The sequence below is a fragment of the Salminus brasiliensis genome, chromosome 15 (assembly GCF_030463535.1).
Source record: "Salminus brasiliensis chromosome 15, fSalBra1.hap2, whole genome shotgun sequence".
NCBI classification, from domain to species: domain Eukaryota; kingdom Metazoa; phylum Chordata; class Actinopteri; order Characiformes; family Bryconidae; genus Salminus; species Salminus brasiliensis.
In genome coordinates, this window is record NC_132892.1 from 7,904,616 (window position 1) to 7,920,772 (window position 16,157).

A 16,157-nucleotide genomic window follows, 5' to 3' on the forward strand; every position below is an offset into this window, starting at 1 on the left:
TCTCAACTACTGGTCGGAGCTCAAGGTTTAGCAGTGACCATGTTTGCTTTGTAATGACAGTGGAAGCAGTTCGCCCAGTAGGTCAGATCTATTTGGAAGTATGAGTGCATGTAAGCCCTGAATACGTGAATTAAATGAACAGCGAAAAAACAACATGCTCACAAGCTACAGATCAAACACTGCACAAAAACATAATCTGCATAACTTTAAACAGCTATAATTTAATGCAGTGCTACAAACATGTAACCAAAGTACTGACTGCTAAGCGCTAATCACATAGTAGAGAGCATGTCTTGCTTTTCAATTTAGAGCCCATGTAAACAGGTGATAGCATTCACACAACCAGCTGAGCTGGCAGAGCCGACAGTTTGGGAACAATTGTTGTATACATTAAAGTATATTTGTTCTAATATTAAAATAGAATTAAAGTCTGTTTATTCTAGAATCATTTATACACTCAATATATTATTAATAATAATCAATATCATTACTTATACAGGTGTAAAACTGGTTTACCAACAACTCACATTTTGACTGGTTCACCCACAATCCACATGTTGTTGTGCTGTACCTTCAACCATATTCCCCATTTCTAGATTCAATATGAGGAATTATTTTCTGCGTGATGGAAAGTGTATGAACGCAGACTCCACAAGCGTGTGGCAATGGAAGGCAATGGAAGAGGCATGTGATCCACGCAGATGAATGCCAGGGGTAGATCGGCCCAAAGTTTTTTTCCTGGCTGCTTGACCAGGGAGAACATTGCACCTGATGTGGATGTGGAGGTTCTCTGCCCTGAACAGTGTCAGAGGTGGGATTCAGAATAATTAGTTTGACTACATTTTGCAATAAATAACTTTCTTTTGTTACGTACTGACATGGTGAAATATACTGTGTTTTGCTACATACTATGTAAAATAGTTCACCAAAATGAGAAAAAGAATGCATTTGAATATATAATGTGGCCTCATGAAACCAAAACATACATACATACATACATACATACATACTTTTGAGGGTAGTGTTTTAATTTTTGAATTTATCACAGTTAATTTGGTGATTTGTAAAAGATAAGCATATAATAGTTGTGTTTACTGTTTTGGTGGAAGTAGTTAGTAGAGTTTTAAGGAACTGAGTATCTGGAAATGTGTTTAAACATTTGCAAAAGAACTATAAATTTCAAGGTGATACAATGATCAACAACTGTGTTCCCTCTTCTCAAAAACTCCTTCAAACAAAACAATTACACAGCAATTTATATGCTTATCTCTTGGAGAGCATCAAATACACACTTTTAAATTCAACACATCAAATTCAAGCACTATTATCAGAAGTGTTCGTGTGTTTTTTTTACTTCATTAAGCCACTGTACAAATTCAAATGCAAATTCAAATCCAGAACCATGTTTACTATGGGGCTCTCTTGTTTATTTGAATTTCTGTGAACAAATTGATCTGTGCTTAGAGTGTTGGACTTTGGAGTCACAGTGTTGACACATGAGTTTTATGTTTATGTTTGCATGTATACAATGTGAAAAAACTGTAATAAGATAAAATATAAATTAATAAAATAATAAAATAAAATAAATATTAAAGAAGAGTATAAAGTATAAATAAAGAAACAATAAAACAAGTGTGAGAGAGACAAGAAAGAAAGAGAGAGAAAGACAGAGAGAGGAAGAGGTGGAGAGAGGTGGGGTAAGAAACCCCAATTGCACCAAGGCCCCATGAAAACCTGTTGTTGCTAGGCAACCTCCTCTGCATGCCCAAGACACTGCTTTAAAGATTATAGTGTGGAATCCAGGCTAAAATATCTCTTCGATCTCAGTTGAGGTGCAGTAATTGGTACATTGTTAATCTTGGGACGATGTTACAAAGGACAGGACAGGGTGAACAATATTTAGGTTAAGTGTAGACTGATAATAGGTGTGTGTTTTTCATCACTTTTCCACAATGCAACTAGCTTTGTCTCTCCTACTAGCATAAATGTTGTGTGTCAATCAAAAAAATGACTTAATTTTAAATAGTGCCACTGCAAATAACATGATTATATGTTGATACATTACATAGAGAGACAAGTTAGAGACATACCACAATTGTATAACAACGGTAGTTGACCATTTTTATCATGTTGTGCCTGGAATCTACAATTAGCTAGCAGAATTGCACTTCTATAAACATGATGTGATATATTTATATAATACTGGACCCTCTCTGTTGACCATTAATTAGTCCCCTTGAGACCCAGCGAATACTTGGAAAGGAAAGAGCGGTAATAACTTCAAGTCTATTGAGCATGTTTTTGTTCTCCAGCACACATTACATCATGTGTTGCAGGTCTTGTGGGACACAACATTATTTATCAGGATGGATGGAGGTTTTTGTTTACTTATTAGGGTGGGTGGAGGTAACTTAACCGCTATTTGTTCCAACAGACACAAAACAAAATATTCCACGCTTCAATTTAAATAAATTGTAATTAGTTTTGCTTAAATGCTTATTTGTCATGCTTTTCAAGGAAAAGCTTAATATAGCTGTAAATCCAATCTGAAGTGAATTTCATCTAGTTTAATCATTTCTTTCAATAAATACCTATGTAAATTCATAAATATCATGTACAAAGATAATATTTTAATATTACCTTAAAATATGTTAATATAAGTAAAAAAGAATCCTGGAAACTAAATGTTAACATACTCACAAAGGGAATGTCTATCACTTCAAAACATATGAGACTATTTTAGTGTATTTTACAATGTGCATCTGTAAAACATCTGATGTCCTCTGCTGTCCCGGGACTGCTGTTGCCTGGTTCTCTCGGGATAGGCCTTTTTAAAAATTGTGTAGAAGTTCCTCCTGCTCAGATTAACTCTACATCACACAGCTGCAGGATAGGTAAGAAACAAAAGGCACTCATCTTAGCACAGAATTGTTTTCACTTTTTTGGTTTTGGTCCACCTTAACCCAAGTGATCCCATTGGCAACAGATTTATCATCTCCCTCAGGACTTTCACATATGGACCTCTCTGCCAGAGCTTTTATATCTCTCACCTAACAAGGCAGATGTTATTATGATGAGACTGCTTAAATGCTTAAACTTTTCATTAAGATATTTTTGCTGAATGTAAAACATAATTGTCTTATATGGTAAAACTCTTATGCTATAGAATCGTTATGTAGGGTCTGAAAGGGTTTACAAAATGTTTTCCTCACGTGCACAAATGATTCTCTTTAGTAAGGTTCTATACAGAATCAAAAGTGTTTTCTCCTTAATATTCGGGGGGAAGCTGAGAGGAGAGATTAAAGGTCCCCAAATTCCCCAAAGGTTTTGTTTCCTTAGTTTCTGGCAGGCTTAAATAGAGACATATTAGTTAGTGTATCTGTGTCAAGAAAAAAAAAGAAAATAAAGCTACATTTTTCTATAAAAAAAAAAATCATGCTCATGTATTCACTCCTGTTTCATTATTTATCAGCCTGTCCTATTTATCGTCCTGGTTCACAGCTATATCAATGAGGTAAAATTTTGTGCGTTGCTCATGTTCCGTGCATGATACTGATAACATTTCGGTATATAGACGTTTATCAAGAATCACATCAAATCTGTGTATGTGATATGAATTCCACTGTGAGCAGGGATTTTCAGCAGCCAGTAAGGTGGGCTTTCAAATTACGCCACAGCATCTCAATAGAATTAAAATCACTGTCATGTTGCCTGGTCCCAAAATTGTCGCCTGTTTAAAAGTCCACCTGCCGCGAGACTCAGTGACACTCCAACATCTCCACCATGGGCAAGACTAAAGAGCTGTCTAAAGATGTCAGGGACAAAATTGTTGACCAACACAAACCTTATAAGAAACTGCAAGAAACGTCTGACTGCTGTGCTTGCCAACAAGGGTTTTGCCACCAAGTATTAAATTATGTTTTACTAGGGGGTCATACTATGTGCAATACCCCCCCCCCCCATGTGCAATTAAGAATCATTTGCTGTAAATAATATTGTTATTGCTTTTTTAATTCTTATTTATATTGTGTATATAGTGTAAATTATTTATCTAATTTTTTGTAACTGAGTGTCTTGCTATCCCTTTCTGCTGTGACACTGAGAATTTCCCCACTGCGGGGAATCTTATCTTATCTTATTTCCATCAATGAAATTCAAGTTAATTTTTATTTCTCATTTCATGTTATTTTCTTCCAGAAATCATGGTCTGTTTCTGATGCATGTACTCTCACATTACCTGTGTCAAGTGCTACCTCTAGGTGCCGTAATGACATTTTAGGATTGTTGGAGACCTCTTTACCAATCTTGTGATCTGCTCTTGGGCTTAACTTGCTAGGATGGCCTGAATCTTTCCATTCTTGTTCTTGTCTTTCTCAACAAGACCGTCTGCAGACCTGCCATTCACTGGATCTTTAATTCTTTTTTGCCCATTCTGACTAAAGTCTAGAGACTGCCAAGCATGAAAATCTATCACATTCAGATACAGAGAACACAAGTTGACAGATGTAGAACTAACACTACTGCTAATACACTCAACCTTGTATCCTTCTAGAAAATATGCTAGGGTTTTTAGATCATTATCTCCATGTTTCCCATTTTCCCCAGGGTTTTTATTGCCCTTGAATGTACAAATAGTTTGTCTTAAAAGAGTCTATAAATAAATGTCAGTTAAATCTTTAATTAAAATTATTTTAAATAGTTTTATACTGCATATTCTAACCTTTAAACTGAATTCTGAACTTGAATGAGAATAACTTGAATAAGGTGAAGGAAATAACTTTTGATGTAAAAGGTTTCACTTTGGAGCATTTTTATTGGTTCATTCATTTTGACACTTTGACACAATGTAATGAACCTTTACCAGATATAAGTTATGTGAAAGAGGAATTTATAAAAGGCATTTGCAGGATCTCTTGTGTTGCACTTCAGAAAGATCTTCTTAACCACCAGCAGGTATTGGAATACATTAACAAGTTTTGTTTTTTGATCGTAGTTGGTATCCATTTACATTATCCCTGTCATCACTTGGGTCCTCACTATTTGCCTGGGGATGTACATCAATCTGAACATGGGATGAGTTCCAGCATCCAAAACCTTTATCCCATTGATGATGGCATCTACCAGTACAAAAACATTACATAGTTTGTTATTGAGGTACCTAATAACAGGGGTAGAAAGCTGTTCTTACCCAGAGGCATTATGGCTGTGACTTAATCATCTGCTTGAGGGAAGAAGCTAAAATAACTTATGTGCTGGCTGTGAGTAGTCTGAGGTAATACTAGTGACTACCATTTTATTCATTTCATAACAAGTGAAAAAAAACAAAACAGTAATCTTTCAAACTTTTTAAAAGTGCCTATATAATAGCATAACATTATTCTGTGTAAGTCTTTGTGAACATATATTGATGACCAGGTGTTGAAAGATAAGCCTGTTCACTTTGTGCGACTGACATCTAGCCAAAAAAACAGCCAGTAGCACATTGCTGGATTGAGGCTCATGTTCATTAGTTTGTTGAACAGTTTGTGTTTACTGACTCTAAACGGCATAGTGTGTAGTGAAGGGTGTTGTGTTGCCACTTTGTCTTCTGCAGATCTGTTGTTGCAAATTGAAGTCAACACATTTCACAGTAAACCTTTTGTTTTGTTTTTTCATCTGACCTTTATAGCAAAGCAGGAAGGGAATTATTAGAAATGGAGCATGTGGTGACTGATGACAGTCATGCTGTGTTGAGCTGAAGTTGCTCTTTTATGCTGTTTTGCTGTTATTCCATCCTATGGTTTATTGTCTTGGAATTTTCCATAATTGTAAAATGTGCTGTACATACCTGTCCATATGTAGATACTAATCTGTAAAAAAAAATGAATCATGGTTAAAATGTCACATGAACACAATTATCCCATTTACCCACTCAAAGGTTTAACCCCTTCTAATAATGTTGGGTTTTGTTACTGCATACAGCCTGTAGCAAAGTTATTGTAATGGAGAGTGTGAGGGAAAATTATTAACTGATGTGCTGCTACTGACTATCAGAAATAAATGGATGATTGGAACCTTAACAGATGATTGGAGACCCAGACATCCAAAAGGAGTGTCAGAAAAAAAATGTTAGTTTACCTCATAAGTCCATATGTTTTTGCTTCTTAGTTTATTTTGTGTTGCGCTTGCTGTCCTTGCTGCTTCTTACACCTGTGTCTTTTTTTAACCCCATCTTGCATTAGTATGCCTTGTTTATCTCTGGTCTATTTTTACCAATATGTTTGTCATTGTTAACTGCCCTGCATTGTTGTCTTCAGGTCTGGTTTGTGCTCAAGTGTTGGTTTTTGCATTCTTGTACCAAGGTTCCTTTGTCAGTTCAAGTCAAGTGTCTTTTATTGTCATTTCAGCTCTGTACAAGTGCACAGTGGAAAGAAATTATGTTTTCCCAAAAGGTGAAACATGAAACAAAACAATACAGTACAGGACAGACTGCAAAAGTGCAATGTGCAGATGTAGGTGACAACATTAAACTAAAAGACAATACAATAAATACAACTCATTACTGAGTAGAGGTAGTGATTATAAAGTGCATAGATATTTAACCAGTAGGTAATGAGAATAAGGTGCATAAAAATGCAGTGACATTATATGCAGACAGTTTATAACGCACATGAAACACAGCAGGTACTGAGGTAGTAAATATACAATATATAAATAAATAATATGTGTAATATATAAATTAATGTAGTTAGGTGTTCAGTGAGATGCTCCTACCCTTTGCATTTCTGTATGTTATCTGACACTACAATGAACTAATTGCTTCCTGACTCCATTCAACCGCTTTAGGTGGTTGTAGTGCTGACTGTATCTAATAACTGAACTATGCCACAGCATGTTAAATATAAACTAAATATAAACTACATATATTATATATACAAATTAATATATGTATACATATATATGTATATAGTGGTTCTTCAATGGCAATACTCAAATAACCCTATTTTTATAAGACTAGATTAGCCCTATGGATGCTCCTGGACATGATTTGGATAACCAATCACTAATTAATTACAGTCACCAGAGGCCACTACAGCAGAAGGAGCCGTCAAGTTACATCTGGTGCACGTGAGCTTATGCATCACTTGCACATATAACAAAGGTTTGCCTGCCACTGCTCTAATTAGACTCCACTCCATAACTTTAATTAGGGGCTCATGGCCTAAAAACTTGGAGAGCTGAATAATTGAGCTCTTCATCTACAAATACAACTTGTACTGGGTGTTCACAAACCAATAGCACATGCAGTGACAAAACACCACCAAAGCATTCACTCCAAAAAAGTCCAAAGTCCAAAGCAGAACATCAGGACAATCAGGAGGTGGCTAGGCTGGAACCTGATTACAAGGTCTGTTTATATGGCATTTTATTTCCATTAGGCAGACAGCTTCTCTTCAGTCTGATAACACCTTTTTCAACACTAAAGAGGAATTCATAAAAGGCATTTGCACAGACTCCTGTGTTGCACTTCATAAAGATCTTCTTCTTAATTAATACATAAGTTTGGTTTTGTAGTTGGCATTAATTTACTTCATGGCGGTCCTCACTATTTGCCTGTAATTAAATCTGTGATTTGTCTGTAATCTGATTGAAATCTGATTGAAATAGTAGCTTTTCAGACAGATTCATGGATTACAGCAAATGAACACTATATAAGGTAAAGATAATTTTTACCTGAATATATTCCTGTATAATGTTGAGTTCTGCTGCTTTGAAGTGAGTAATATGCAGCTTCTAACATATTTATGAATAAATAAGGCCTGAACAAATGTCAAATATCCTCCACAGTGTAAAATGGATGCACTCTTTAAATGATGAAGTTAAAGATCTAGCACTCTTCAGTTTCCATGGAATACTATGCTTGGCTGCCTTGAACAGCGTGCTCTTCTCATTCTGGGGTGTGTTTTTGTGCTTTTTGGCTTTTAGTTAGGTACTAAAACTTCTATCATATTTTACAAGTATCAATATAAACTGTATTTTCAACATCCATGTACCTTATTGCCATAGCAATATCCACTTAATTTGGACTAATGTACAGTGTAGTATACTGTTGCCTATTAACATTATTGAACAGTGTATAGTGTTTTGTGGTTATGTGTGATGTCAAAGTGAAAACAGACTTCTATAACGTAAGGTCATTTAAATACAAATATGAAACCCCTTTAAAATGACTGATCTAATTCAAAAGAGGTCCAGGCAATTGGTGCTAGTATTATCACAGTTAGTTAAATGGAAATCTCCTGAGTGCAGTGAATGTATCTCAAGCAATTGTAGTATAATGACACCTGTCTGGAAGGTCCAGTCACTGGTTTATTATTATTACTGACTACAAATACACCATAAAGACGAAAGAACACTTCACACAAGAAAAAAGGTTATTGAAGTCTAGAAGTCAGGGGATGAATACAAAAAAAAATCCAATTCACTGAATATCCACTAGAGTTCTGTTAAATCCATCATTAAGAAATGGAAGAAATATGGCATGTGTAAATTTGTTTAGAGCAGGCCATCCTCACAAACTGAATGCCCATGCAAGAAGGTGAATAGTAGGGGAGGCCAGCAAAACACATATGACTACTCTGAATGATACCACCACCACCATCCATAATGGAGACGATGGTGTGTTTGTGGTGATGCTAAATGTAGCTTCTGTAGTGGGCAAATTGTAGTGATGATTTAATTCTCTTTTCCACTCTCTCATAAAGTTTTGGCTGGTGAACTCCAGTGGATGTTTGGTGACTTGCCATGCCCTGATGTATACTCTGTAACAACCTTTTCTCAGAGTTACATGGTGTGTTTTTTGTTTTCATGGTGTATTTGTATTCAGGAATACTGATTAACCAGTGACTCAGTGACTATACAATCACTTAAAACACTGTCACTGCATTGCACATTCACTGATTGTGAGACTACTAACACCTGAATTGCCTGAATCTCTGTTGAATTAGTTCAGTCACTTTAAAGGGGGTAAATACTTATTCTATTACTTTATATAGTATATGTTATATAATATAATTTAGCCTTTGTATTTGGTCAGTGTATCGACCTCATTGTTAATGTATTTTGTGTAATGTGGCATTTTAATGTCTCCTTGGAATTAATCAAGTATTCTATCTGTCTAAGTAGTATCTTTATGAGTCTTAGTATGTAGTAGCTTTATCTATATGCATTTATAACACATGATTTTGACTAACTACACTATATTTCCAACAGTATTCACTTGCCTGCCTTCACACGCATATAAACTTAAGTAACATCCCATTCTTAATCCATAGGGTTTAATATGATGTCAGGCCACCCTTTGCAGCAATAACAGCTTCAACTGTTCTGGAAAGGCTGTCCACAAGGTTTAGGTGTGTCATCCAGAAGCGCATTTGTGAGGTCAGATGATGTAGGACGAGAAGGTCTGGCTCTCAGTCTCCGCTCTAATTCATCCCAAAGGTGTTCTATCAGGTTGAGGTCAGGACAGTTAAGTTCTTCTACACCAAACTCGCTCATCCATGTCCATGGACCTTGCTTTGTGCACAACATGCACAGTCGTGTTGGAACAGGAAGGGGCCATCCGCAACTGTTCCCGCAAAGTTGGGAGCATGAAAGTGACTAAAATCACTTAGGATGCTGAAGCATTAGGAATTCCTTTCACTGGAACTAAGGGGCCGAACCCAACTCCTGAAAAACAACCCCACACCATAACCCCCCCTCCCCCAAACTTTACACTTGGCATAATGCAGTCAGACAAGTAACGTTCACCTGACAACCGCCAAACCCAGACTTGACCATCGCATTGCCAGACAGAGAAGCGTAATTTGTCACTCTAGAGAACATGCCTCTAGAGAGACAGAGAACTGCTCTAAAGTCCAGTGGCGGCGTGCTTTACACTACTGTATCCACCACTTTGCATGGTGCTTGGGTGATGTAAGGCTTATGCAGCTGCAATGAAGTTTGGAGGTCTGTTACTATCCTATCACAGTACCACGCTGGAATTCAGTGAGCTCCTGGGAGTGACCTATTCCTTCACAAATATTTGTAGAAGCTGTCTGCAGGCCTAGGTGATTGGTTGTATACACCTGTGGACATGGAATTGATTAAAACACCTTCTGGCAATATAGTGTACCTTATACTTTGGTTTTATACATAGACTTGCATTTTTGTTGTACCCTCTGTTGGTCAATGTTAGAAACTACAGAAGAAAGACTTTCCACCTTTGCTTGTGTTCCCTCATTTTTTATACTTCTGCATATTTGTCACATGTTTTAGATCATCCAACTAATTTTAATATGAGATAAAGACAAGAAATACACAATGCAGCTATTGAATGAACAGTTCATATACTTAAGTTAAAGTAAGTACTGGCTGGAGTTGGCTGCCCATCGCTCTGGGTGTTCACTAGTTCACTAGTGTGTGTGTTCACAACTACAGATGGGTAAAATGCTGAGGATACATTTACAAATACATGCACCTTTACCATGGACGCCATTTTTGCCCAGTGTCTATTTTATTGATGAATCAGATATACATTAATCTTAACTGAAACAAGGCCATGCATTTATTAGATGTTCGTCTGGGTTCTTTTGTGACCTCTGAATAAGTCACTGATGTGTTCTTGGTGGTAGGCCAACTTTGATAGGCCGTTCACGTCAGTAAAGGTTCCAAAAGGTTTTTTTTTAATTGTTCCAAATTATCTAACTGTATTGTGTGTTTACTTATGTTGTCTTTATTTTTTTAATTAGTTGTATGATCTGAATACTTTTTCACAGCACTGTAGGTGCATTATTAGAAAGCACTATAAGATCATGACATCCGATGGAAGACCGTTTCCTAGTCATTTTAGAATCTACAGCCCTGTTCTTCATATATGAAGAATTTAAATCAATTTTGGACACATATCTTTATATCAATGTTTTCATATTTTATATGACAACATTGTCATAAAACATTTGAACAGTAATTGTAAACTGCTGAGTGGCAGTATAAGTAATATCAGTGACTGGCCTTTTAAGCACAGATAAATTGGGAGTTTCATATACCATGAAGTTTCATGACCACTTCTTACCTATTTTTAACATTGTTGGATAAAACCTGCTGGATTAACATCTGATTGTTAAAGAACACTCTTGGTAACCAAGTCAACTTCATTACCAAGTCAACACTTTAGCTTTCAAAAATGTCTAATATTTGTATGAATTGTTTTAGTATGATAGTAAACAGTTATTCAAATTTGTGTTGGTAATTATGGTTTATGTGCAAAAACAGATTCATGAAGCTTGAGGGCTCTTCAGTTAAAGCCAATTACATTCACCAAGAGAATACAGTAGTCCACAGTCTGCACAGAGAGATCCTTATTTCCAGTTTGCTGCATTTCACAGACCAACTGACTGCGCTGGGATTTTTGATAATGTCTGGTATTTTCTATTGTGACACAGGTACCACAAATGAGGCAAATGCCATGCCAGCCAATGAATAATCCTTACCCCTGTTCTACTCCAAATTATGGAGGTGTAAGGCCTTATGTCAGCTCACTGTTCATTCATTGACGTAATTTACCAATTTTGTTTAGTAAGCAAGCTACTGCTATTTTATTTATTTCCATTTCCATTTGTGCAGACTTGAAGACATCTTGGAATTCCCAGACATTCAGGTTTTCTTTTTGTTAATGCAAAACAGCTGAGACTTATCAGTTAATAATGCACTCAGTAAGCCTGTAAGCATTAGAAAGGTCAGAATTTTGCACCAGAGAGGAGAGTTTGGCTGGTCAAGTGACCTAATGTTCATACGCTATACATTCCATACTTCTATTAAAATATGCTAAAAAGATCAGACGTGTTGTTAACATGCAATTATTCCATTTCTAAATTCGCAAATTTTAAATTGATGTCATAAATTTTTTTGGTGCTAGTAGAATGACTTTAACTTTACCTATAACTTTATTCAGCTTCCAATCATATCCTGAAAGTTGTAAAAACAGTTCTTAAATGATATTCACCCTTGAAGCACTAGTCTGTTATTTTTTTTTTTCTTCTTCTTTTTTTGCACAGTAACATAGACAGATAATTTAACAAGCTGCTGTGGTTCTGATGGGCTTACATATTCAGCCATTGGAAAGAACAAGGATATCTAAAATTATTTTTAAAAGCTTTTTAGAGCCAAAGCGTGGTCACATGATGGTCATCACATGTAAACCTTTGGAATTTAGATATGTATCCTAACCGCGACATTAAGTTGAGACAACTCAATTAACAAAATGTCAATGATCATGTGTCTACAATCTGACCTAGTTAAGTACTTAGTAGTATCCCTAATGCAACAATTCAAGATTCAAAAGTTTGTTGTCATATGCATAGCAGAAACAAGCAATAACATTCATAAATATGAATATATATATATATATATATATACACACAGTTGTGCTCAAAAAGTTTACATACCCCGGCAGAAGTTTTGCTTTCTTGGCCTTTTTTTCAGAGAATATGAATGATAACACAAAAAAATTCTTTCCACTCATGGTTAGTAGTTGGGTGTAGCCATTTATTGTCAAAGGACTGTGTTTTCTCTTTTTAAATCATAATGACAACTAAAAACATCCAAATGACCCTGATCAAAAGTTTACATACCACAGTTCTTTATACTGTGTATTGCCCCCTCTAACTTCAATGACATGTCTTTTGTGGTAGTTGTGGATGAGGCTCTTTATTTTCTCAGATGGTAAAGCTGCCCATTCTTCTTGGCAAAAAGCCTCCAGGTCCTGTAAATTCCTGGGCTGCTTGCATGAACTACATGCTTGAGATCTCCCCAGAGTGGCTCAATGATATTGAGGTCAGGAGACTGAGATGGCCACTCCAGAACCTTCACTTTGTTCTGTTGTTGCCAATGACGGGTTGACTTGGCCTTGTGTTTTGGATCGTTGTCATGTTGGAATGTCTTTGACATTGTAGCTCACACATCCCCAAAACATCAGCAATCCAGCTCAGTGGAATGGTGTTTCTTTCATCATAGGCCTTGTTGACACCTCTCCAAATGTAACTTTTTTGGTCTCATCACTCCAACTTACCTTGTTCCAGAAGTTTTGAGGTTGGTCTCTGTGCGCATACACATCATACGCTGGAGAGCCTTCCTGTCCTGAGTTGTGCAGTTTTCTTACCAGACTGTGATGGAGCTGGTAAAAACGCTCTTGATCATACTTCTATTGAAGTTGCTGAGAATTTGGTCCAAATTTGCCTCTGAGCGGAACTGGGCAATAGTCATTCATGCAGGTAACAACACTTTTCTTAGGGAGGGGGCGATGTTGGTGGTCTTGAAGAAAAATGGAACAAAAGCTTGTGTAAGGGACAGGTTGAATTTGTCCACAAACACACCAGCCAGCTCCAATGAGAAAACCTTGAGTGCACACCCGAGGATGTTGTCTGGGCACGCGGCCTTCCGTGGGTTTATTCTCTTCAGAGACTTGCACACATCCACTGATGTCACAGCAAGTAATGTGTTCTGTGTGCTCCCCTTTCCCATAACCTTTCTTAATGCTGTGTGGCATACTGTTTATAAGTGATGGGCGGGATTGCAGCATGTGTATACGTTTTTTACTATTGCTAACAAGTGATACTTAAGATACTTTTTCTAAACTCTAAATACAGCTACACAACTACATCCCACAATTATCCAAAAAGTTACTTTTCTGCTCAACAGAAACAGTTTGACAACATTCTATCTACATGTAAATGGTAGTAATGCTGATAATTATATTTTCTGTCTAGAATGTAGAGTAGACAAAAAAAGAGTCCATTTTGTGACAGACTTGCAGTAAAGTGTTTATAGTACGGAATTGGTCTTTGGGCCCATATATATAAAAATAAAATACAGAAAAGAAAGTCACAGAAAGCAAAACAACACAATACAAAAATGCACAGCCCTGTTTTACAGTTATCTCTATGGACTTCAGCCAAAATAGCTGTGGTTGGTCTGTTTCATACAGCATGTCCAAATGTTTATGGACACCTCTTCTAATAAATGCATTCGGCTATTTTATGTTACACACATTGCTGACACTGATGTGCAAATGTACACTCACACCTTGTCTAGTCCCAGTAAAGAAGTACTGCCAATAGAATAGAACTGTGTTCTGTGAAATGATAGGGCTTCATCCAATACTTTTGGAATTAGCTGGGGAGTTGGGGAGATCATGAGTTGACCTCATTGTCATGACAACATTCTTGTCATTGAAAGCAATTAAATTCTCCGAAATCAAGTAAAAAGCCTTTCCAAGAGGAAGGTATTCCAACAAAAGCAGGATGAACTCTATTTTTTAACTTGATTTTGAAATACACAATATAAGAGCAGGTATCAGCTATTTTTCAGTGTTTTAGCTGTTTTAGTGTAGTTTTCACCTGCTGTTGTTGCAGAAGTAGGTATTTTATACTATATTTAAGATCTTGAACATTAGGTCTGTATTTCTGGCACACTGTGTATAAGTATTTGTAAATGAGACAAGATTGGGTAAGCATGTGCGTACAGAAAAATTAAGCATTTTAGAAACATGTTAAATTATGCTGTACTGTGTGAAACCAACACAAACTGTGTTAATGGCATAGTCCACAAGAGACGGATGTTGCTCTGTGTTTATAGTTTTAAATATGTGACAATAGATTATTAAAAGGATGTTGGCAATTGCAAAAAAGATTAAATGTCTGTGGAAAGTAATTGCATTGGAAATTGGCTACAACTAGTAAAGACCAAGACCTGAGCACATAAAATGTGAATTAAGACCAAGACATTGTAGTAGTCTTGTTTTTGTAGTTTTATTTGTAGTTATTTTACATGCAATACAATAACAAAAATATCATTTATTTTCATTCTTTAAATATTTATCTGTTCTTTTCTCTCAATCGTGTATTGTTTGCATTGTTTGAAAATACTTTTCTTATCTAAAAGAAATGTGAAATGTATGGTCTGCCACCAGCAACTGAGCATATCGGGCAATGTAACATATTTCCTCCTACCTACTACAAAATTAGTACCATTCTACCCAGCTAAAAACTCACAGCACTTGACAAACACAACTAGTCAGCTGCATAAGCTAGCTGGTGTTGTTCTACAAAGAGTCCAAAAAAGGCCCTAGTTTCCCAGAATCCAGTGTTGTTTTACCCAGCAGGCTAAACGTTTGTCTCCCAGTGGGGAAAGGAGGCCTGCGGAGCGAGGGGAGCGGGAAGGGTCAGCATGCAGAGAAGGCGTGACATTCCACACGCACCTCACTCCCCTGTCTGTGTTTGTTCAGATGGCGCTATGAACTCTTCCTCCAGCTTGCAAGGACTTTTTTTGGGCTACAAAGCTGTTTGACCTGTGTCATAAGTGGAGAGATATTTAATTAGTCTAACAATAGAACTATAACTCACAAAAATTCCTTTGAGAGTTTAAACATTAATACTCTCTTATGTACTTTTATGTAGTATGTTTTTTATTTGTTTGTTTAACACAGTTAATGACATGGCTACAAATCTATTGAATTAAATCAATCCATATTTGTCATGGCTTACTAATTCCAAGTAATTATGTAATGCATATTGCTTGATCCTCTAAATTACCATATTATGTTTTTTTTTGCCGACAAACTAAAAAAAGGGACAAACCAGTTTACAGCATAATTAAGATACTCTTAAACACGGTTCTGTAACCAGTTGTTATTGTTCACTCAGGTATTTTATAATAAAAATAAATAAAAAACTGGCACTGGCACTTTGAATAGGTATTTACACTACTGATATTTGTACAGAGGTCTAAACTATTTGTTTTGAATAATTCATGCAAATATGTAGCGCTTATCTATGGCATACATTTTATAGTGTTAACATTTGCATCTCAGGACAGATCCTTAATCAGTCATTAGTTGGTTCCATGGTGACATGAATTATGAGGAAAGCTGCTAGTCCTAACCTTAATCAATCATATTCAACTTAATGGTTTGATGCCATTAAGCACTTCTTATCACATTAATATACATACAAAAAATCTTAACCATGTCAACAATAGAGTTCTTACGCCCTCTGCTGGTCAATAGTTTACTTTCAGGTTGGAAAATGCACGTGGTTCCACTATTCATAAACCTGAGTGATTGTGTGCAAGCGATTGAATGA